Here is a 25,773-nt window from a genome sequence, read left to right as displayed (position 1 = left end):
TTCTGTTTGTCTTCTAACCTCTTATAAGAAAACAGACTTTTATAGCGACATCTATCTGCATTGCGCTGAAAAAGTGAGAGAAGGATTTTCAAACTACTGAGACCGAAGTACACATTTTTTTACCCCTGAAGTTTTTGGTTTGACTTTGTTTGGTTTTGCCCAGGAAGGACACAGTGGAGGGAACAAATAATGAACGTGGTCTTGATAACAGTTTGAAGAGAGAGACTATTGATTACAATACAGTATGTATTGATTGATTGGTTGATCTATGCGTGGCAGGGTTGAGGGAGTTCGGTGGGAAGGGCACAGTGAGAATCTACATATGGAAGCGGTGGTCACAATGAGTAACAGTGAGATTGTTCCCTAAAGTCACAGAGCAAAATCCCCCAAGGCTCCGAGTCACCGTCTCAGCAGAGCCCTGACGCCCCAGGGGTGAGAAACTCCAAGTTGCTTGCTGCTGCTAACTCACTTCAGTCGTGTCCGACTCTGTGCGACCCCATAGACGGAAGCCCACCAGGTTCCCCCGGCCCTGGGATTCTCCAGGCAAGAACACTGGAGTGGGTTGCCATTTCCTTCTCCAATGTGTGAAACTGAAAAGTGAAAGTGAAGTCGCTCAGTCGTGTCCGACCCTTAGCCACCCCACGGACTGCAGCCTACCAGGCTCCTCCATCCATGGGATTTTCTAGGCAAGAGTACTGGAGTGGCTTGCCATTGCCTTCTCCGCCAAGTTGCTTAACGGAGTCATTTAGCTTCCCTTCCTCCTCCAGGATAGAACTGCACTTCATCAACTTAGCGGAAAGCAGCTGACAGTGGACTTCACACCTAACTCTAATGTGGAATTGCTTTGAAAAGTGACCCAGCGAGGATAACTGCCCTGCGCGGTGCGATGAGGTCACAGCAGGCAGCGGGGTAAGGACTCCAAGAACCGCGGCGGCAGCAGCAGCGGGGGCACCAGGACCCGGACCCGGACCGGGATGCGCCCCGGGAAGCCGGCGGCTCCTGGCGGTAGCGAGGAGTGGGTACGTGCAGGTAACGAAAAGGTTAAGTGCTTTCCTCATCGCAGCGCACCTTCCACTGCGGAGGAGCTGCCAGGCCAACCGCAGGCTCCAGCTGCGCTCACGTGACTTCTCCTTCCAGTTTTCCTCCGGGAAGCACGCGCAGATCTGTGGAGTATTTTTACCATATATAGAGAGAAACTGCTAGGCGAGAAACCCCGGAGAAGCCTGAGTCAGTTGCCTTAAGGAGGAGTGACCGGCCGGGGGAGGGGGTGGTTAGGAGGAAACCTGCCCTTCAGCACACATCATTACTAACGGTGTCAGGTCTGCTGATGATTCAGAAGACAGATCAGAAAAGGGAAGTGCTGCAAATGGGCATCTAACTGCAGGAAAGGTTATTCAACAGCTATTAACAATTCTGGAGAACTAATGAAAGACAGACTTTTCTCAATCTTGATTTTTAAAGATGATAAGTTCTAACTTTCTCCCTACGTGTACTTGTTTTTTATTTAAACAAAACAAAAAATATTCTAAATAGAAATAGTCCAGTGGATGATCTAAGATGAAATCTCTGTGACTGAAGCATTGCTGCCGGTTAAAAAATAATGCAGGTTATACATGAGGTAACTTACTGACCAGAAATGATTATGGATGTGTAACTGCTTTGATGTTTGTGACATAATTGTTACCGGCAGACTGAAAAATAGAACCACCATGAATTTTGACCAGAATGGTATCAAAGGGAGGTCGGGGAGTTTTGGATGAAGGTCTGGAAAAGAATTGAAAGCTTTTACATCTATTCCTAGCATTTCCATCTTGCCAGTGTGTGCATAGCTCAGACTACCTCAGTTTTCCACTCATAAAATGGTCATAGCATCTAGCTCTACTTAGTTTTTAGTACTCTATTAAATTTTTCTGAGATTATGCCCATAATGCTTTCAGAACCTCTTGGAAGCAATAGAGTCTCACCTTTAAAAACTGTCCTATTGTCATCTGATCATCAATATATAGTTTTTTATATAGTTATGTTGATGATCAGACAATAATAAATAATGCCTGTAACTTGGGAAATTTAAACATTACTAAATAACTAAAGTGAGCCTATAGGCTTATTCTTGGATTTCATAAAACTGACCCCCAAAAGGGCAGACTATTCTGTGCAAGTCAACTAGGAAAACCGCTGTATAATGTTGCTAAGATTAAGCAATGTGACAGAGGAAACCAAATAACCCACTGAGAGTCTCCTTGTGGAAAGTAATAATTCTGCAGATTTCCAAATGTATCCCCCAAAATAATACTTTCCCACTAAATTGATTGTCATTTCTTTAATAGAAGGTAACATTCTCATCCTGGAAAAATCAAGCAGTAGAGAAATACAAAAAAGAAAAATGTGAATATCCCCTACAGTCTTACACTCCCCAGAGACCAGAGAGATCAAAAGTATCCTGCCTGACCTCTTTCTAAGGATAAACATGCACACATACACAGGCACACACACGGATGTGATCATAATATAGATAATGCTCTACAAGGGACTTCCTTCACTTGATTAATTTTATATAACTTTACAGATTAATATGTATAAATCAACCCCATTGTTAGTACTGGCTGCAGCCATTGACTGATAGAACTGTTTATCAGCTCTATCTGTTCATCAGTTCCATCGCTGATGAAGCCTTAGGGTTCCCCGCAGTGATGTTTTCAGATTACAGAAAATGTTGCAGTGAACATCTTTAAATTCTTACATATCCATGATCAAGTATTTCCTCTAATGGTAAATTATAATAAGAGGAATTTCTGTGTCAAAGTCAGGAGACTTTAAAAATGCTATAGTTTCAGTTCTCTCCCTTTCCTCAAAAGTGCTCACATACCCACTGTGGACTTACAAAATATTCACAAAATGAAAGTTGAGAGTTATGTTTTATTCAGTGGGAATTTTTAGGACTTCAATCCTGGGAGCATCTCAGGTAACCCTGAAAGAACTGTTCCAAGGAGGTGAAGCGTGGAGCCAGGTTATACAGAAGTAAGTTTTGCAACAAAGGGCAGGTAATTGGAATATCAAAAGATTATTGTTAATTAAAGAAAACCAGATATCCCAAGTTATGAAAGATGCAAGAGTTGGGACTTACTGAAATAAATCACTCCTTTATATATACCTCAGCTCTCTGGGGCCAGCATCCTGTGTTTTCACAACCCTGAGCTTCCTTAGGGCTCACATAGAGAGTGGCTGCAGTCTGATGGCTGTTAGACTACAGGTACTCTTCTCCTTCCTGAGTGCCCTTGGGCTCACTAGCTCACTAGGCATGGTGGCTGCAATTGCTGATGACCGTGACATCGTTTGATTACTCCTATGGCAGGAAATATTCCATTTCTCACCAGCTACTGAATTGTATGAGGGTCTATTTTCTGTTGCTGCTGTATTTGCAGCTCATGCCATTCTTGTTAAGATATGTTGGAAGTCTTACCAGTTTAAGCATCATGGTTCTGTGATCAAAGACCCCTCCAAAGAATATCAGCTGATCCAGCCAATCAGTTTCTGTTCCCCTGGTTTTCCACAGCAGGCAAATAACAGTGCCCACTTTACTATTAGTTACATGGGTACCTAAATGTGGCGCTCTGGAAAACCTCTCTCCAGAATGTGGCTTAGACATGACCTGTGGGAGATGCCTTCACTCCCCATTGCCCAAGTCTGAATGGTGGGATTTCCACTTTCCCACAGCCCTCAGCAACAATGAGCTTGCATGTGAGAGTCTGCAGGGCCTCCTCGAACCCCGGAAAAAGAAAAGGTGGATGAAGTGATGTCAGCCATTAGTTCCTATCTCTTAACACCCAGTGCTTGGTCCTTTGGTGCAGACAGCTCTCCTGGAGGGGAGGCCAGGAGGTGCATGGTGGAAGGCAGATCCCATGAGGGAACACTGCAAAAAGGCCCCCTCCCCTATGATTTTTTCCTTCCTTTCTTTTTTTTTAATTGAGGTGTACTGACATATGGGCTTCCCCGGTGGCTCAGCAGTAAATGATCTGCCTGCAATGCAGGAGACATAGATGCCCTGGAGGAGGGCATGGCTACCCACTCCAGTATTCTTGCCTGGAGAATTCCATGAACAGAGGAGCCTTGTGGGCTACAGTCCATGGGATCACAAACAGTCGGACACAACTGAGTGACTAAACAACAATGTTGACATATAAGATTGTATTAATTTTAGGTATACAATGTAATTTAATATTTGTGTTATGAAGAGACCAGTTAACATCCATCACCACACAATTATAATTTTTTTTTCTAAAGATGAGAACTTCTAAGATTTACTCTTTATCCTCCTCTCTTGATTTATCCTTTGTTATACCAGTTTTTATAATTTTTTTTCTTTATTGACCAGGAAGTTCTACATATTAGTTTAGTTCTACTGGTGGTCACTATTATATTTTACCAAAGACATGTGAGGCCACATTTCTCTCTCAGACTCTAACAGCAATTATAGCAATGTCCTGGACTTCCTACCCCAGTGGGAACCCTTTGCAGGTCTTTATTTTTCCTTCCAGCCCTTCTTCTTTCCTTTCCTCAGGCTTTACTGAATAATCTGTCCAATTTCCCAGACACTGTAATAATCATTTTCTTACAATATGACTTATTTTTTAAGATTACTTTTAATTGCATCACACTTCATTTCTCAGAATTTATTTAGATTTTACTCTAAATTTTATTGGATTTTTACTTAGTGTCCTTTCTTATATATCATATCTTTTCCTTTCTTGTAATCTTTACTCTGATTCCAATTTTATTTAACTAAAGTATCTTCACAAGTGATTATCCAAAAAGAGTACATGATTTGTATATTATTACATTCTGATTTTCTGAATATCTATAATTCATAGTTACCATTCTTTTCCTTGTTAACTTATAACTCTAATAAAACCTCACACCCTTCATGGTTCTTGATATTAGAAATGGGCTTTGAAAAATAATGCTGTCATTATTTGATGAACATTTTCAGTTAGCAGGTACAGCAGGTACTTTCTCTAGCTCTGAAGAATTGTTTTATATTATTTCATTGATTTTTGTCCTGCTTCCATTTTTGCATTTAGAACTCTGATTGTTCTTAGACTACTAAATCTGTTCTCCAAGGTATTTTTCTTTTCTCACAATCTTTCTTGTGTCTATACTCCATCAATGTAATCCAGATTTGGGGTTGTCCTATTATTCACTGTCATTATTTAGAGGGTTTTTTTTTTTTTTTTGGCAATTATGGTTTTAAATTTTTGTCAAAGAACTGTTTATTTTCAGAGCATTTATTTTGGTGAAAACCTGATTTGTTGGTTGGTTGGCTGGTTTAGTGGATGCAGTATCGTCTCAAATCTCATTGTGAATATGAACTAGGAGTTTTTTCCTAATTCCCCTGGATCTTTTTTCATGGAGGTCCCTTTGTTCTAAATGGTCAACCTGGTGCTCCCCTTCTGACCGGAAGGGTCTACCTCTATAGTTAGTGATGTGTTGTTGCTGTCTAGCTGATTTACTTGTATTAGCAGGTGTGAGTCTCTTTAGCACTAGCATAGATCTGGCTCTGGGGTCCCTTGGGAGGAAATGATCGGAGCCTTGACCAATAGGAGTGAGCCGCTTCTTAGGCAGGCTGGTGATGAGGGAGGGTATAGTGCAAGTAGCTCCCTTTCAGGTATGCCAGAGGAAAGCACCCTCGCATGCTGAGCCCACTCCACAGGCAGGCAGCAATGGGGCCAACTGGGATTGGAGCTATTCCTCTGGCCAACTGAAGGGATTTGGGCCAGCGAGAAGATGGCTTCAAACACAGATCTGATAATGGAGTCCAAGGGTTTCCCTGAGGAGAGGGAGCAAGACCTCATGGGCTTTCTTATAACCTGACTCCCCCCACTGTACAGCCTCTGTAGTAATTTTCTGTTGCATGACAAATGGCCACAAATTTAATGGCTTAAAATAACACATGTGTATTATGTCATAGTTTGCATGGGTCAGGAGTCCAGGCATATCCTCTGATCAGGTTCCACCAGGCCACAATCACATCCCACATGAGGCTCTAGATTCTTTCTCAAGCTCATTAAGCATTTGGCAGAATTCAGTTTCTTGCAGCCATATGACTGAGGCCCCTGTTTTTTCTCTGGGAACCGTGCTCAGTTCCTAAGGCCACTTGATGTCTCCTGCTGCACGGCCCCCAAAGGCAGGTCACAAAACAACTCTCTGGAGGTTTCCAGGCCCCTTCAGGCAAGTGTAGGGTGTTCAGACTTCCATGTCATGGGTTAGGACGTAATAGAGCCTTTTGTAACTGTGTAGAGGTTGGCCTGAGGTCCCTGACATGCAAAATTGATTATTAGGGATGATATATTTCAATCTGTTTAAGAAGAATACAGTCTTTAGGGAAGGAATTTTAAGACAGAGAGGGCAGTTTAGGTAATAATACTAATAGCTTGATCCAGACCAAAATCCAATGCCACAGAAGAACAAAGAGTTTCTCGAAATAAAATTATCTTGAGGATGCTCTGTGAAAGACACTGTGAAGGGAATGAGAAGCCAGGGAGGAAATATCTCACAAGACGTGTCTGATAAAGGATGTTTACCCAAAATATAGGAAAAGCTGTTAAAACTCAACAGTAAGAAAATTAACAACCAGATTTAAAAATGGGCAAAAGATCTGAACAGACAACTCACCAGAGAAGATGTACAGATGGGAAATTAGCTTAGGAAGAGATGTTCTACATCATGTGTCATCAGGGAATGGCTAATTAAAACAATAATGAGATGCCAACACACACCTATTAGAATGGCCAAAATCCAGAATACTGATTCCACCAAATGCTCACAAGGAGCATTGAACCCTCATTCATTGCTGGTGGGAATGCAAAATGGTGCAGCCACTTTAGAAGACCATTTGGCAGTTTCTTACAAAACTAAATATACTCTTACCATGTAATCCAGGAATCACACTCTGATATTTATGCAAATAAGTTGAAAACTTATGTCCATGTACCCCCCCGCCACCAAAAAAAACCTGACCTCTCAAGCCATGAAAAGACCTGGAGGAAACCTCAACATAAAGAACTAGTTGGAAAAGGCTACATGCTGTATGATTCCAATTATATGACATTCTGGGAAACGCAAAACTATGGAGACATAAAAGCACTGGTTTCAAGTGAACAGGAGAGAGGGAAGGATGAACAGGCAGCCACAGAGGACTCTTTAGGGCAGTGAAACTATTCAGTATGATACCACTATAGGGAGGCTCTCTGTACTTTCTACTCAGTTTTGTTGCAAACCTAAAACTTCGGTTGATCTAAGAAAACAAAGTCTGTGTAAACATTATGAGGAACATGGGTTTCTGAAGGATCTGTAAAGGCTGGCTTGAACATATGCGTAGCTGATGTTCAGTGTTCCTTCCAGCCCAGTCGCTCTGGCTGGCACAAAGCCTGTGCCCGGGAGCGATGGCTGTGTGGCTCTATTCACTGAAGACGCGGCCTGAGCACAGAGCAAACTCAGCTAAGCTCCTTCTCCCTAGGACTTCAATGCGGATGAGGACAGAGCAGTATTGTGTGAAGTAGACTAGCCACATCTGTTGCCTGAGGGTGACAGATATGCAACAAAACTCCCTTTGGCAGTAAGAAACAATGGCGATGTTAATTCTTCAGATATGAGTATTGTGCTCTCTTGGGAATAAGAATCAGACAGATGACCCTTTGAGGGACACGAAAGTCCAAGGGGGCTTCCCAGGTAGGCAGTAGTAAAGAATTTGCCTGCCAATGCAAGAGACATTGGGTTTCATAAGAGACAGGAGACTTGGATCTGATCCCTGGGTCAGGAAGATTGCCTGGAGGAGGAAATGGCAACCCACCCCAGTATCCTTGCCTGGAAGATTCCACGGTGGAGCCTGATGGGCTACAGTCCGTGGGTTCACAAAGAGTTGGACACAGCTGAGCACACATACATAAAGTTCAAGGAGGCTACTTAGGTGTATCATGAGGGTAATGAAAGAGAACATTGGAGGGAGGGTTAGACACTGATCTCCTAGATAATTTTGGAACTGGAGGGTTTCCATTCATTTTGGAAAAATAGAATAATGTAACATCTACTCACAGATGATTGTGTAATTAATTTTTTCCAAATACTTTGGAAATACTTTGACTTTATGTCCTTACGTTTCTGTCTGTATATTTGGAACTCAAAGAGTATAGTGTGTGCAGGAGAAGGATTTGGGAAGCAATCCATCCATCTTAGAGTCAAAACTAAAAATAGTTGACTTTGTATCCAGATAACTTTTTAAAAGAGAAAACACTAGATTGAAAGCATATTTGACAAACAACATAATCCATGTGCCTCTGCTTTCTTAGTGGATTGAAATCCCCTGGGAATATCCACAACAGGATGTGGCGAGGAAATCCAACAACAGCTACTTAGATGGAGTCTCTGAGTTGCTGCTTTGGTTTCGCTTTAATGTTCCTGGATTCTCATGCTCATTCGTTTCCTTTCTTCTTCAGCTTCTTACTCAGCTATAACCTGGTCAAACCACACCCAGTAGAAAAACTATTATCAAAAAGAGAAAGAAGAAAGGTAGAAGAAAGGAAGGAAGAGAGAGAGAGGAAGAGAGAAGGAGGAAGGAAATAACCAGCGCTGATGATAATGTGGGGAAATCAGGACCTCTGTGCATTGCTGAAGCGAATGTGAAATGGTGCCAGGCTACAAAAACCAGCACGGCAGTTCCTCACAAAATTAAACAAAATTACCATGTGATCCAGCAATGCCACTTCTGGGTATCCACCCAAAGGAATTGAAAGGAAGCATGGGAAAAAGATATTGGGACACCCACGTTCATAGCAGCATTATTCTTAAGAACCAAAAGATGGAAACACCCCAGTGTCCACTGATGGATGAACAGGTAAACGTGTGTGTCGCCTACACATACAATGCATGCAGTGGAGTATTATGCAGCCCTGAAAGGCATGAGCTGCTGACACACACTTATCACATGGATGAACCTTCAAGACAGTATGCTAAGTGAAATAAGCCAGGCACAAAGGGACAAACATTGCATCTTTCCACTTACAGAAGGTACTCAGAGTGACAGTTAAATTCATAGAGACAGAAAAGAGAATGGTAGTTTCCCAGGCCTGGAAGAAGGGGACAATGGGAGTTAGTGTTTAATGGGTAGAGGGTTTCTGTTTGAGAAGAAAAAGTTCTGGTGGTGGGTAGCAGTGGTGTATTTACCTAATGCTGCTGAGCTGTATACTTATAGATAGTTAAAATGGTAAATTTTATGTCATGCATATTTTGCCACAATAAAAATTATTCAGAAAAGGAAAAACCATTGGGCAGTGGGAATGTAAACATGGCTTTCAGAGCCAGGTGGCCGCACTGTTCCTGTATGACACTAGCTCTGTGGTCACCCTCCCTCCTGAGACCTTTAAGTCTGAATTCATTCATTCACTTATTCATTTTTGTTCACTAATGTTTAATGTTTATTAAGCACATACTGTATGTGTTTAATTTATTCTGAAACTATAGAATAGTTCAAAAACCCTTGATTGCAGTTCAGATGCATGATAGATTTTATCAAAATCATCAACATATGGCAATAATCAGAATTGCTTTTCTTTTAACACAATGTAATTGCTTTCCTCACTGCATATTTTTCACAGATATAGATTTGATTCTGAAATCAGAGTATCACAAAATATGAAAGCTGGGAGAAAAATGACCTAACCTAGTAAATTATTTGGCAGAGTAGTATTTTTTCAAATAAAATTTTACAGGGTTCACTAATATAACAAAATAAAATATTAAAACTGGTACATAGCCTTCTTGGATAGTCAGTTTTTTACTGTTGGGTCAAAAACACGACATCGATTGTGGAAGACTTAAGCATATTAAAAAACTCCTGACTCCCAAGGTTCACCTGAGCTTTTAGGCAGCCACGGAGCACAGGTTGATATCCCATATCAAATTTTACCCCTTCGTCCTACAGATTTAATTGATTGACCACAAAACACGTATTACAATTTTTTGTTGTGACTTTTAAAGAACAGTTCTAAGTTACACCTGAAAATGGAAATAGTTTGTTCTTTGACTCAGTTTTGTTTTCTAATTTGTAAAGCAATTGAAGATTAGAAAAGTCTGCACGGCAATGAGGGTGGTTTTTGATAAATATGGTAGAGTACAGAGTGTGGACTTGGAGCCCAGCAATCTAGGTTCTGGTTCTAGTTCTGCTAGTGTGTGACGTGGGAAGAATCAGGTTACCTCCTGGATCCTGATGCTGTGTTATTTCTGAAAGTAGGGATAATAATGCCCAAGGCGCCTAGTTTCTGAGGTTACCACGTACATGTGAGTTAAGCTTATAGTTTGGAGTATGTTTTTCCCATAGTGTAAGAAAATGATAATAACGATCCCCAAAACGGAGTTCAAGTTTAAATAAGATTGTGTGTGTATTTAACTCTGTATATTAATAAACATTAGAAGTTTGTTAGTCTAAATATTTTTAATTTATAAAAACGAAATGTTACTGGTTTTTAAAAAAGCCAAGTACAGTCTGTAAACAAGTTTTGAATTCTACCTCTGTCATTGGGTAGGAATTTCTAGAGATTAAAAATAGCAGTTAATTTCCCCTTCCCAGTAAGGAAATATAATTTATTGGTCCGTCAAATGTATGATCACTCAATCTACTCAGAGTTCGTATTGCCCAGTTCTTTCTCTTAATCAAATTTACATTTGTAATACAAGATGTTAAGACATTAAACTTATTTTTCTATTAAAACAATTTTATTCATTAACATTTTTAAGCTACATGCTTAAATTTTAAGCTGTATTAGCAGAGTAATATTTTTAAATTTTAAATTTTTAAAAATATATTTATTTATTTGGTGCACGGGGTCTTGGCTGTAGATGTGGGATCTCTTTTTCGTTATGGCATGCAAGATCTGGTTCCCTGACCAGTGATCCAACCCAAGCCCCCTGAACTGAGAGTTTTAGCCATCGGACCACTAGGGAAGTCCCTTAAGCAACATGCTTTGATAAGGCTATTCCTCTTCTGGAATGAATAGAAGCACAAAACAGGTAATAAGGGTTTCTATTTCAGACTGATGCCTTTGATAATTATCAAAACACCTAAAACAGGTTGTATCTATATAAGATGTGAAATTTTCTTGCTCTGTCACGGGTATTTCTTAAATGGTGCTTTTTAATCAGCAGTTTTGTTTTTTTTTTTAAGAAATCAGTGCTCTAGGGCAGGGACTGGCAAACAAACCAAGGCCTGCAAACCAAATATATCCCAATTCCTGTTTTGGAAAATGAAATTTCACTGGAACACAGCCATGCTCATTTGTTTACATATTGTCCACGGCTGCTTTTGCATCATGACTGCAGTTGAATCATCACTGCAGAGACTATATGGTTTTCAGAGCCAAAAATATTTCCTATTAGATCCTTTGTGGAAAAAAACTGCCCACCCCTGTTTTAGGGAGTAAGTAGAGGAAAAAAGAAAATAGATGGTCCCCCTCCTTTTTTTTTCTTTGCCTCAGTGTTTCCATCAGGAGGTTCTAAAATATAAATACTCCACACTGAGTTGAAAACCAGGCGTTCCACCTAACGCTAATGAAATCCTTACCTTGAAAGACCTCCCTGTAGTCAGCGTGCCTGATGGTTGCCTGCTGGGAAGTGAGTTCCCTTCCTTCCTCTGTCTGTGGTTGCTGTGTCCAGACTCCCGAGGCAATAAGATTTTTTTAAGGGCAGACAACAGTGATCCATGAACAACAAATAACAAAATGATGCAGATCCTTTGCACACATTTTTGGATGGGAGTGTGGACCACTTTGACCTTAGTGACACACTAACTTCTGCTGCTTTGGAACCTCAGGTTCGGGGGCTACAGAGAATGGTCAGTGGCCTCACAGAGGCATCTTTCCCGTGGTCCCCTTTCTGCAGTCTTGGGACTCTGTCTCCTTTTGTAGGTGAAATGTGTCCTGTACTGGCCACAGCCTCAAACCCTGGGTATAGCCAAGCCTGATGCTTGTCCCACTCTATGCAAACTTCCTCGCGACGTGAGGCAACCCATCCCGCTTTTGCTTAAGTGCTTTGAGTTGGTTTTCAGTTTACTCATAATCACAGCAGTTATTTGTCTGAACAGTCTCTGCAGCTCTAACACCCTAGGATTTTCGTAAGTTTTTAATTGGAGTATAGTTGATTTACAGTGCTGTCTTAGTTTCTGCTGTACAGCACAGTGAATCAACTTCATTAATACATATATATGTATCCATTCTTTAAAAATTCTTTTCCCATATAGGGCATTACAGAGTATGGAGCAGAGTACCCTGTGCTATGCACCTTATTAGTTATCTATTTTATATATAGTAGTGTGCATATGTCAATCCCAATCTCCCAGTTTATCCCTCCTCCCCACTTCCCCCCACCCCCACGGTAACCATGTTTGTTTTCTACCCCTGCCACTCTATTTCTATCTCGTAAATTTTGTACCAGTATTTTTTAGATTCCACACATAAGCAATGTCATACGATATTTTTTCTGACTTCACTCAGTATGATAATCTCTGTTCCATCCATGTTGCTGCAAATGACTTTATTTCAATCATTTTATGACTGAGTATAATATTCCATTGCATATATGTACCACATCTTCTTTATCCTCTTTGATGGACATTTAGGGTGCTTCCATGTCCTGATTTTCTACCTCCATGAAGCTCATCTGTGAGGGCTGTTGCTTGTAACATTAAGACTTTGGTTAAATTGCCGCTTCAACATTGGTTCTTTGTGTGAGTTTTTGAGCTTCAGTCTTTAGCGCTCTAAAATGGAGATAATAATACCTGCTTTCAGTTGTTGCATATTTGAAAAGTGTGGGCGTAGAGGAGACGGTAAATATTCTGAAAGTGTTCCCCTAGTCCTCCTTAAGCAAATCAGGAACAATGGAGTCAGAGGTCCTATCCCTCACCTCTGACTCATCCCATGCATACTTATTCTTCTAGAATTAAGTCAGTGGCCTCTCCTTTGGGAAGCCTTGCTGCCCACCCGCCACTCTCCTCAGCTTAACTCAGTGCCAATTAGCAACCCTCTTACAACACTCTGAGATTAGCATTTATACCATTTATAGCACTGAACACAGATTTTAAGAATGGTTTTATACTTTATTCATATGGCTCAAGTGGTAAAGAATCTGGCTGCAATGACAGAGACCTGGGTCCAATCCCTGGGTTGGGAAGATCCCCTGGAGAAGGGGAATACTCCAGTATTCTGTCTTGGAGAATTCCATGAACTGTATGGTCCATGAGGTCTGGAGAATTCCATGGACTGTATAGTCCATGAGATGGCAAAGAGTTGGACACGACTGAGCGACTTTCACTTTCACTTTACTTACTCATAGTATACACATTCATTACTTTAAAAATTGGAAAACATAGAAAGTGCAAAGTAAACATAATAAATGCACAAATCAGCTGTATTCCCATTCCTACAATTCAGAAATATGTGAGAGAGAATTCTTCTGCCTCTCTCTCAACCAAATGTATTAATATGCTTTTAGCTGCAAGTAAGAGAAAACCAAGGCTCAATTTTCATTTGCCTTAAACAATCAGAAATAATTGGCTTACTGAAGTCCAGATATAAAGTGACTTCTTAAGCAGGACAATTCATTAACAGTCAGTCTTAAGTTACAGCAATAAGGGACTGGGACAAAGACATATTGAATATTTCTTAAATGCTGTTTTGAAGACTAAATGAAAATCAGTCATCTGTATCTAAATAAGTAGTTGAAATCAGTGAGTAAATTCAGCAAATTGGCCATATGGGGAATTGATTACAGTGGGTGGACATTTGATTAATTGACTTTTGGCCACCGACTTACAGCGGATGATGCCAAGTTTGAGGGACCAGCAGATCAACAGCCACCCTGTCCCCCATCTAGGCCTTCCTCTCTTCCTGCCTTCTCCTGGTGTCAGCTCGGCCCAGCCTTGCTGCCTGGTAGTTGCTATGGTGCAGGCATCACTTGCAGACACACCAATAGGTAGAAGCAGAACTTTGGTTTCCTGTGTCTCTTTTTAAGAAGGAAGAAAACTTTCCAGAAGCTTCCTCCCCACCCAAACCATATCACTTGCCTGAAATGACCTATGCCTGTCCATGTCTCAGCCTACCACTTGCAAGGGGCATTCATGGAGACCACTGGTGACTGATTCCCTAGAGCAGGGCTGCCCACTGAAGCACACAGCTATGCTGAAGAGAGTAGAAACTTTGACAAAGCTGTGTTGTTAGGAAAGAGAAGGGAGATGGCCGGGGTAGGAGCCAACAGCTTCTGCTGCCTTGTCTTTCTGATTTAACATATATATATATTTCCCCACGGCAGTAAATGTTTTTGGAAATGTGATTTCAACCAAAAATATAATTGCATCAAAACATCAGAGTTTATTTAACAAGTTGCCTGTTGAATTTGGGCAATTCAAATCCTTACTACTGTTAATCACTCAGTGTTCTGTCCTAAGACTATCGTATTCATGTTTGTAAACACATTACCTTGAAAAATGCTATTTCTCTTACTTAAATAAGTATTACCATCAACAGTTAGGTGCCTTTAGTTTTTCAAGAAAAAAAAAAAACAACTAATGTACAATTTAAAAAGCAGAGACATTACTTTGCCAACCAGGGTCTGTCTAGTCAAGCCTATGGTTTTTCCTGTGGTCATGTATGGATGTGAGAGTTGGTCTGTGAAGAAAGCTGATCGCCGAAGAATTGATGCTTTTGAACTGTGGTGCTGGAGAAGACTCTTGAGAGTCCCTTGGACTGCAAGGAGATCCAACCAGTCCATTCTAAAGGAGATCAGTCCTGGGTGTTCATTGGAAGGACTGATGCTAAAGCTGAAACTGCAATCCTTTGGCCACCTCATGCGACGAGTTGACTCACTGGAAAAGAGTCTGATGCTGGGAGGGATTGGGGGTGGGAGGAGACGGGGACGACAGAGAATGAGATGGCTGGATGGCATCAGCGACTCGATGGACATGAGTTTGAGTGAGCTCCGGGAGTTGGTGATGAACAGGGAAGCCTGGTGTGCTGTGATTCATGGGGTAACAAAGAGTCGGACACGACTGAGTGACTGAACTGAACTGAATGTACAATTTATATTATACATGCAGACTTTGGTAACCTTTACTAGCAGTTCTTGTGTTGCCTTTCTTTTCCTCAAACTAGAAGAGCTCTTGGCCAATTTATTTTGACAAAATGTTTACTGATGATGTTGCCAAGCCCCATAAAATGAGTAAAACCTAATCTCTATCTTTCTGAGTTTAGAATTCACTAGAGTTTTTCCCCAATTAACTCTTAGCAGGTAGCAGTCTTTGGATGATCAGAACTGCCTGATTTATGTATTTGTTTAATATTTCTTGAGCATCTGTTACTTGCCAGGTCCTGTCCCAGGACAGAGGAGTGTGATGCCCTCATGGAACTTGGTAGCATCCAGAGGCACTGAGGAAGTAGTCCAAGTGGACCTTTCATAGTTGTTCCTCCCACCCATTGTTCTCAGGCCCTTTGCTCTCAGAAAGGAAACATCTGGCCTCCCTCTCTTTTTCTGAATACTTTTGAGGGAGGAGATTCATGTATATTTTCTCGATTCTGGCCTTGTCACTGATGTCATAGATAATGTAGCTTTCTCAACAAAGGGTTCAGCCAGAAATTTTAATTTGACAGACTTTGTTTCCTGATGCAGTCCATAGCAAACAAACAAGGCAGGAAGTGCTCACAATGAACTTGGCCAGTTGCTGCCAACCGCCGGAGAACTGGAATCCTGCTGACCCAGCGAGCTGACTGCATTCTCTCCTGGGACGCTGGACCTACTCGGTCAGTGAGAGGCCACAGAACACTGGGCTCTGACTTGGCACTTCCGTTCAGTTTAGAATTTTTCAAGACAAAATTTCATGCTTAAACACAAATAGTTCTGCAGTTGCCCGGTGAACGTGCCTTTTTTTGTTGTTTTAGTTTTACTGAAGTATAGTTGACTTACAATGTTGTATTTAATTTCTGCTGTACAACAAAGTGACTCAGTAGTACACACACACACACACACATATATATAGGACTTTATTGTTAATCCATTCTATATATAATAGCTTGCATCTGCTAATCCCAAACTCATCTTTCCCTCTCCCATCCTCCTATCCTTGGCAACCCAAGTCTATTCTCTATGTCCATGAGTCTGTTTTTGTTTTGTAAATATGTTCATTTGTATTTTATCTTAGATCCCACATATAAGTGATATCCCATGGTATTTGAACTTGGTTTTTTTTAAGATATAAGCATTTCATTTTTACCAAAATAAAATAATAAGAATCTTTCTACCATTTTGTGGTCCATCTAAATCGATGCAGTTAACAAATTCCTTTTTTGACTCAGGGACTTGATTCATAGACTGTTAAGAGTTAGAAGGACTTTGGAAATGACCATGTCTAATGATGGGTGAGCCTGGCTGTCTACCCAAACAGCATGGGGAGGTTTTAAGAATATAGTTTCCCAGGCCCCACATGGACCAAAGGAGTCAGATTCTCAGGGCATCAGCAGGTCCAGGTGCCAGAAACACTGGTCTAAACCTCACGTTTCACAGATGAGGAAATTATCCGCCAAAGATTGATGGAGTCATAAATCATGTCATCAGAATTGAGACTCTTTTTTTTTAAACTCAAACATCAACTTCTTTCTTTAGTTTATTACCCGAGCAAAGAGGCTACCTCTTGAGTTCTTCTAAGGAGATGGGGAGAGGTCAGTAAATGAACAGCAGGGGCAGAGAAAGCAGGAGAGCCAGGGAGGATGCAGAGTCATCTGCAAGATGGCAAAAACCACAGGAGAGAGGCCAAGGGGCGAGCTGAGCGGCAAGGCGTTCCTGCTGCAGGAGCAAGCCCCCACGGCGGCACCCCTCGGTTCCTGCGCAGACTGGAGACCGCTGGGAGTGGCCGAGGACTGCAGTGAGCGCTGCAGAGCAGACCCGCCCCACGCGGTGATGCGGGAGCAGGATCTGACTCAGGGTGATGTAACGCTGACTCAGGGGCCGCGCTCTGCACACACAGCTCACTGCTCCCCACCCCGCAGGCAGGGACGAGCTAGAGGGTCAAGTTAGCAGACATACATCAGCTGGAGCCCAGGCTGCTCTTTTCTGCTCACTGCAGATAAATATAGCAAAATTGAGTAGAAAGACAGCAAAGGTTGATTTTTTTAACTGATATATATTTTAAAAGGAATATAATCCTCTGGGACAGAGTTCTCCATAAGATGCCTTTATTGAGAGGATCTGGTAGCCCAGCAGTAAAGAATCTGCCTGCAATGCGGGAGGTGCAGGTTCAATTCTTGGGTCGGGAAGATCCCTGGAGAAGGAAATGACAACCCTCTCCAGTATTCTTGCCTGGAGAATCCCATGGACACAGGAGCCTGGCGGACTACAGTCAATGGGATTGCAAAAAAGTCTGACGCAACTTAGTGACTAAAGCACCACCACCATTTACTGAACACCTACTATGCAGAAGGCAGTGTTCTGGATGTTAGTTTCTGGAACTTACATTCTTAGAACTGAAATCATAAATATCTTTCAGAAACAAATACATAAATGGTTTCCTTTCCTTGGAGTAACAACTTCCTGGTGGGTTTTTTTTTGTTTTTTGTTTTGAGGTCTGTTTCTTTCAGTATTTAAGAGAGCAGCAATTTAATCAAATGAGAAGACCTAAAATAAAGATTGTGACATCCTAGCAAATACAAAGTATTAGGTTAATTTTGCTCTTTCGTAGCATGTTAGATGGAACTCCACAAAGCCACACATTATTATGAAAAGCAAAATTTAGTAAAGTCTGACCAAGGATCAAAATCCACAAACTATAATATAGTTTATATTATATTGTGGATTATGTAGTATAATCCACAAACTATAACTCCACATTTGTTTACTCTTGTGTCAACCTAAAAAGTACTGATATATAATGCCAACAATATCACCAATAGCTATAATTTATAGAACACTGTGTGCCAAACATTGTTCATTTAAAAAATTTAATCCTTACCATAAGCTTTTGAGGCAGGTCTTTTTACAGATGTGAAAACTGAAGCACAGAGAGGTTAAGAAACATGTCTAAGATTACACAGTTCTTTTAACTTTTTATTTTATATTGGGGTATAACCGATTAACAGTGTTGTGATAGTTTCAGGTGGACAGCAAAGGGACTCAGCCATACATATACATGTATACATTCTCCCCCAAACTCCCCTCCCATCCAGACTGCCGGATAACATTGAGCAGAGATCCCTGTGCCATACAGCAGGTCCTTGTTGGTTATCCATTTTAGATACAGCAGTGTACACACGTCGATTCCAAACTCACTTTCTCTTCCCCCCATCCTCCCCCCTTCACCCCCAGTGCCTAAAATGACATAGCTCTTCAACCAAATTCAAAGCCAGTTAGTTTGATGCCCAAGCCCCCATTATTCACAAACAAGCTTCGGTGCCTCCCCAGATATCCTCATGAATTGATTGTGCATTATAAGTGGGAAGAGTAGAGCAAAGTGGTTAAATGCCAGGGCTTTAATGTCAGGCACATCCTCTGTGCATCCTGGCTCTGCTGCTGCCTGGGCAAACAATGCCTGCCTCACTGAGTTGTCCTGGGAGCACAGGATAATTCGTGTTAAGCACATAAATCAGTTCTTGGCTCTCAGCTCTCAGTTCATGCTGACCATAATAACTGTGGTCAAAAAGATGATGATGGTGACTATATAGGAGCCAAAACCTTGGCTTTGGTATGTAATCTCCTTTTCTTAGTTCAGGCCTTCAAATTCTGAAGTTTGAGTTTGTGAATCTCTTAAAATTAACGACAAATTTTCATCGGATTGCTGGTTTGTTTCTTTCTTAACTCATCATCACCATTATCAAATTGGGAGATAGTAGAGCATCATTGTAAAGAGCAGGAACTTTGAAGCCAGGAGAAGGTGTAAATCTTAATTCTGACACTTACGTGATGTGAAAGTTTGGACTAATCATTAAATGTCTAAACCCATATTTCTCAAGCTGTTGAAGGAAAGGAGCAATTTTTTCTTTCCCTTCCTCTCTTTTTCTTTCTTTCCTTCTTTCATCCCTATCTCTTTCCATCTCCCCTTCCTTCCTTCTTTCCTTCCTTCCTTTCTTTCTGGTTGTTTCAAGTCTCTTGTGGACTAATCCCTTTGCAAAATAAGATAGAAATATCTTAGCAATGTACAATTCTACAAACACTCCTAAATGATCTCAGTTTCTGTTCTAACCTCGCTGAGGAGATTAACAGATACAAACTACTTTAAGCTTTGATTTCATAATCACTACTACTTACTTCATGTGACTGTTATAAAAAATCCAGTGAAATAATGTGGATGAAATGCTTGCCTCAAGGGTAGGGGGCACTGAGGGACTGGGAGCCCTTAGGAGCGCCTATTCCTGGCCCACACCAGGAACAAGGACAGAGGGACATGAGAAAGGGCTGTGAGAGGCATCTCAAGCATTCATAGCTGAGTCTCATATGAATCTATTTTTTCCCTATCTCTCTGGGCAGCTGAGTTGTTCCTTGGGAGATATATTCTACAACTCCAGTTTTCTTGGTGATATTTTAAAAACATCAAAGGCCTGTGCACTCCGAACTCAGCCCATGGTTCCATCTTGCTCAATATAAGGATAACCCTAGAACATCACTAGAGAAAAGCAGTGTGGACCTTACCATGCGTATCTTGAAGTGGGTGCATTATGGCCAGGATTTTGGTTGTGGCTCAGAAGTGAAATAGCTCTGCTTGTAATGCCCAGTTAAATTAACCTGAGACAACACTGTTAAATAACATATTTACTAACTGGATAATCGCTCTGTTGGGCTTCCCTGGTGGCTCAGTGGTAAAGAATTTGCTTGCCAGTGCAGGAGGCACAAGTTTGATCCCTGGGTAGAGAAGATCCCCTGGAGAAGGAAATGGCAAGCCACTCCAGTGTGCTTGCCTGGGAAATCCCATGGACAGAGGAGCCTGGTGGGCTATGGTCTGTGGGCTCATAAAGAGTCGGACACGACTGAGCAACTAAGCAACAACAACGTTCACTCTGTGGATGTTATCGTCCATTTGGTTTTAGAGGTGAGATGAACAGAGTTCCCAGTGGAGCTGAGGGAGGAGCTGGATCTGCCTTGGATGCTATCCACCAGGACAATTCCTATAATATAGAGTGTACTATACAGGAAGCATAGCTGAGTCACAGACATGGCCATCAGCAAACTCCAGGACTCATTCGAAGACTTGGTGAGTATCTTGGTGATTAAATCATGATGCTGACAAGAGACAGGATGACGTCTTCTTGGTCATGGTATTTAACTGAACCTGGCACAAGTTGCAATCAAAGCCCCAGAAACATAAATAGGAAGATGACAGACATCTCCAAGTTTTGCTTGATGATGCTAGCCCTGAGTAATATCCTCAAAATCATGAAGGAAAGTGGCCTCATGAAAATAGCAGCTGAGGCATGTCTAAAGCAATCAGAGTAAAAGTAAATTCTCAGAATCCAGATTTATATCAAATTTAAATTTATATCAAGCTATATCTGATAATAAACATGAAATATTACTTAATATAGTAGGGTATATTGCATTAATAAATATTTAAAATACTTTCCATAGATTATATCAGATAAGACATCCTAATGTAAATATTATCTTTCACTGGGACTTGGGAAGCTACAATACTGAAAAGCATCTGAAAGATAATCTCTCTATTGGATAAGACACACCTGAGAAAACTTCCAAGTGAAGCTTCAAATGAAAATAAGCTGATGGAGAAAAAAGATGCAACAGTCAAATAAAAAGCCAAAATTTGTCAGTTCAGAGACAGGAAAAATCAATACATTGAATGTCTTATGGTCTAAAACGCTGGAAATATTGTGACACGGATCACTGTTCACTAGATGAGTTTGCATTGTCTGAGGTCTCAAAGTCAGTTTGGTCAAAAAGTCATGAGGGAGGGAGGGCTGGGGAGAAGAAATAGTTTAGCCTCTAAAACAATTCAAGTCAGGGCAAAGGTAATATTGATGGAATAATATGTAAAGCAGTATAAGCAAAGGAAAATAAAGCATGTGGAGGTAGGCAATGTTAAGTGTTTAAGAGCTTTCAGTCACACAAATCAGGGTTGAAACCTTTGAATAAAATGTGGATGACAGTGTCACCTTTACAGATTTAATGACACAGTATTTGAAAAGGGTTTAGCAAATTCCTAACACTACTCTGGGTTAGAGATTTTTTTTTTTTATTTACAATGTTGTGTTACTTTCAGATATATAGCAAAGTGATTCAGTTATGCATTTTTTTTCAGATTGTTTACCATTATGGGTTATTATAAGATACTGAGTAAAGTGCCCTGAGGATACTGATGCAAGGACATACCTATGTCCTTGTTATTTATCTACTTTATACATAGTAGTGTGTATATATTAATCACAAACTACTAATTTACCCCTGCCCCCTCTTCTTTGGTAACCATAAGTTTGTTTTCTATATCTGTGAAGAGAGCTATTGTTAAGAGCAATAATAATAATAAAAAAGTAAAAACAATGATTCAACAGTATGTGAACCAAGAACTTCCAGATGTACAAGCTGGATTTAGAAAAGGCAGAGGAACCAGAGATCAAATCGCCAATATCTGTTGGAGCATAGAAAAAGCAAGTGAATTCCAGAAAAAAAAAATCTACTTCTGCTTCATTGAATACACTAAAGCCTTTGACTATGTGGATCACAACAAACTGGAGAATTCTTTAAAAAATGGGAATACCAGACCACCTTACATGCCTCCTGAGAAACCTGTATACAGGTCAAGAAGCAACAGTTAGGACCAGACATGGAACAATGGACTGGTTCAAAACTGGGAAAGGAGTACGTCAAAGCTTTATATTGTCACCCTGCTTATTTAATTTATATGAAGAGTATATCAAGTGAAATGCTGGACTGGATAAAGCTCAAGCTGGAATCAAGATAGCTGGGATAAATAGCAATAACCTCAGATATTCAGATAACACCACTCTAATGGCAGAAAGCAAAGAGGAACTAAAGAGCCTCTTGATGAAGGTGAAAGTGGAGAGAGAAAAAGCTGGCTTAAAATTCAACATTCAAAAAATGAAGATCATGGCATCTGGTCCATCACTTCATGGCAAATAGATGAGGAAAAAATGGAAACAGTGACAGACTTTAATTTCTTGGGCTCTAAAACCACTGTGGATGGTGACTGCAGCCATGAAATTAAAAGACACTTGCTCCTTGGAAGAAAAGCTATGACAAACTTAGCGTAATAAAAAGCAGAGACATCACTTTACTGACAAAGTTCCATCTAGTCAAAGCTATGGTTTTTCCAGTAGTCATGTATGGACCATAAAGAAGGCTGAGCAATGAAGAACTGATGCTTTCAAACTGTGGTGCTGGAGAAGACTCTTCAGAGTCCCTTGGACAACAAGGAGATCAAACCACTCAATCTTAAAGGAAAGCAACCCTAAATATTCATTGGAAGGACTGATGCTGAAGCTGAAATTCCAATACTTTGGCCACCTGATGCAAAGAACTGACTCATTGGAAAAGACCCTGATACTGGGAAAGATCTAGGGCAGAAGGAGAAGGGGACGACAGAGGAGGAGATGGTTCGATGGCATCACCGACTCAATGGACATGAGTTTGAGCAAACTCCAGGAGATTGTGAAAGATAGGGAAGCCTGGTGTGCTGCAGTCCATAGGGTTGCAAAGAGTCGGACACCACTGAATGACTGAGCAACAAAAACTAAAGCATTGATTAGGGGCTAGTACACTCATTGTTCATCCGCCAGTCCACCAAGATATGGACATTTTCCAAAACCTCAAGATAATAATAAAGTATCATTTATTTTTTAATTTACATAGCTCTCTCAAAGGGAAAATCTAATTGTGAGAGGAAAGTGGAGATAAATTCAGCAAATTCAAAAGGGACCTATTTTATTTTATTTGATTTGTAAATTGGAGTGAAATAAATACTCTAAGGGTTAATTTCAAGTGAGATAATAATATCCGTTAGGGCTTCAATTATCACTTTTTTTTTTGGCTGTGCTGCATGGCTTGTGCGATCTTAGTTCCCTAACTAGGGATTGACCCCAGGTCCTGGCAGTGGAAGTGCCAAGTCCTAACCACTGGACTGCTAGGGAAGTCCCAGGGCCTCAGTTATTTATTTAGTGAGGCACCAAGTATTTTAGGTGATACTCTATTACTACTTTTTAAATTGGGGTATAATTGCTTTACAGGGTTGTTTTAGTTTTTGCTGTAGGTCGAAGTGAATCAGCTGTAGGTGTACATATATCCTCTCCCTGTTGGATCTCCTCCCCGCCCCTACATTACTATTTCACCTTTAAACATTACACTTTAGAAATAAATATCTCTACAGAATAACTGGCCTAGCTTTTTCAACAAGCTGGTAGCTTGAAGGGGGAAAATGGAGAGGAATTACTGCATAGACCATAAAAGACTTACAGGACATGGTAATTACAAGCAATAAAGGATATTTGGGGATCTTATTTAAACTAACCAACTGTAAAAATATACATTTTTGAGATAACTGGCAAATTTCATTATGGTTTGGGTATGAGGTAAAGGGGAAAATGTCACTATTATTGTGTGTAATAATAGCATTGTGACTATGCAAAGAAAATGGACATATTTTCAAAACTTTACACCAAATAAGGTGTATGAACTGAGTTCTCAACAGTTGGATTTTGCTTCCAAATACTTCCAAAAAGGGAAAATCAGGGATAGGTGGAACAGAGGCAGCAGAAGCCTGATAATTCCAGTGATAAGGTGAAAGTACACTGAACTCTTTTTGCTACTTTAAATATGCTTCAAATTTTAAATCATAAATTCATGAAATGTAAAGCACTTACCATAAGGCAATTAATGTTCTCTTGGAAATAACTCCAGAACTCCATTTGTTCATATTTACTTCTATTTTTTTTTTTTTTTTTTGAGATAGATTATAGTCCCTTGGACTGCAAGCAAATCCAACCAGTCCATTCTAAAGGAGATCAGTTCTGGGTGTTCATTGGAGGGGCTGATGCTAAAGCTGAAACTCCAATACTTTGGCCACCTCATGCGACGAATTGACTCACTGGAAAAGACTGATGCTGGGAAGGATTGGGGGCAGGAGGAGAAGGGGACGACAGAGAATGAGATGGCTGGATGGCATCAGCGACTCGATGGCATCAGCGACTCGATGGACATGAGTTTGAGTGAACTCCGGGAGTTGGTGGTGGACAGGGAGGCCTGGCGTGCTGTGATTCATGGGGTAGCAAAGAGTCGGACACGACTGAGTGACTGAACTGAACTGATAACATTTCCCTACACTATATCAGGAGGAATACAATGAAATAATTTGGAATTTACGGTACTGAGAGTATCAGAACCTCTACATTTAAAAAAATCTACAGACGCTGTGATATTATCAGGAAATGTGGCTAATCTCTAAGTAAGTTTATGTACCCTGAGAAGCTTAACTAAGATTTTGAAGGTATTTGTTTCACAATGACGTGGATAACTGGTAAAATGTATTTTTATTTCAAGTAGAATAAATCAGGCTATCTGATCTATTCTTTTGTATTAAATTCATTTTACACATCCGTGTATTAAAAAAATCCAAAGAAGTTATTAAAAGCTGGGATCCTAAAGTTCATTTCTGGTTTGAAAATTTGGGGGACAGTCCTCTCCTTGGCCTGGGAACAAACCTCTCAACACTTCTAATTAATTCCAGAGTCCCTTCCTAGAAAGAAATCATCCACAACGCCTTAGAAGTGTGTTATAGTCTGCTTCTGTTTGTATATGGGTGTTTGTGTGCGATATTTGCCTCTAACCTGAATCTAGCCCAGACCTCTTTTTCAGTCTCTGGGTAATGATGACGTCTGGGGGTACTTTTGAAGTCAGAACCACAGACCTCAAGTTTGAGCGACTCTGTGAAAGTTCACTGTTCCTTCCTTGGTCCTTTCACGCAGAAGTATCACCTCTAACCTTCCAGCTGTTTCTCCTTGCACCATCCTGTGTGCCTCTTCTGCCTTTGTTCGGTGTTCCCTGTTCTCCCTTTCATTTCCTCCATCTCCAGCCTTACCTTTGGACCAATTTCTCTGCCCCTTATGTTTGAATTTCAAATCTTCCAAGTTTCATAAACTGCAAAAGAGAAGAGCCATTAGTCCATATTTCTGTGCAAGAAAACATATCAGAAATCCTCCAAGGAGAAGAACACTAAAATAACTCCGAAGATTGCACCTTCTTAGTGAACCTAGTATAAGATCCATAAAAGGCTTTCAGTAACTTTATAAATAACTAGAATTGCTGTGGACTAATAAGCTGTGAGAGTTTAAAACCTTCTATCAACAATTTACTAGGAAAACACTACTCACAGTAAAAAATTTATCGTGAAATTTAGAGTTGAAAAATTTTTAAATTCTAGACTGGCAATGTCACAAGCTCAAAAGCAAACTGCAACTCTTATTTGTAACTAGAGGCAGAGTTGTCATATAATACAAAGATTATAAAGATATAATCTTTATAATGGTATAAAGATTTCAGGAAAAAAAAAGAGAAAAGTGAATTTATTTTCAGTGAGCTGCAGGAAATTCAAAATTTCAAAATATAAGTACAGATACCCAACTCGACACTGGCAACATCAAAATCTAATCAAAATGGAATGGTAGCAAAAACTGCTTCCTTCCCATCTATTTTTGCATAACATCCTGATTGACCAGCTGCAAACATTTTAACATG

At 40.5% G+C, this 25,773-nt stretch overlaps 1 long non-coding RNA gene across 2 annotated transcripts; it reads left to right on the top strand.

Annotated features, from left to right (window-relative positions):
* The first annotated feature begins 340 nt into the window (after positions 1-340).
* LOC148775457 (uncharacterized) lies at positions 341-24,669 on the top strand. Of its 2 annotated transcripts, XR_016039191.1 has the most exons (4): positions 341-1,019; positions 8,490-8,887; positions 20,103-20,266; positions 23,993-24,669. It is a non-coding gene; the product is annotated as an uncharacterized LOC148775457 (long non-coding RNA). The 2 variants fall into 2 exon arrangements; XR_016039192.1 differs by lacking the exon at positions 20,103-20,266.
* The last annotated feature ends 1,104 nt before the right edge of the window (positions 24,670-25,773 follow it).

Source organism: Moschus berezovskii, chromosome 15 (genome assembly GCF_049115385.1).
Source record: "Moschus berezovskii isolate FMDL1 chromosome 15, NW_MosBer_1.0, whole genome shotgun sequence".
NCBI classification, from domain to species: domain Eukaryota; kingdom Metazoa; phylum Chordata; class Mammalia; order Artiodactyla; family Moschidae; genus Moschus; species Moschus berezovskii.
Note: the sequence above shows the minus strand (reverse complement) of the source record. Positions and strands in the feature narration are given on the sequence as shown.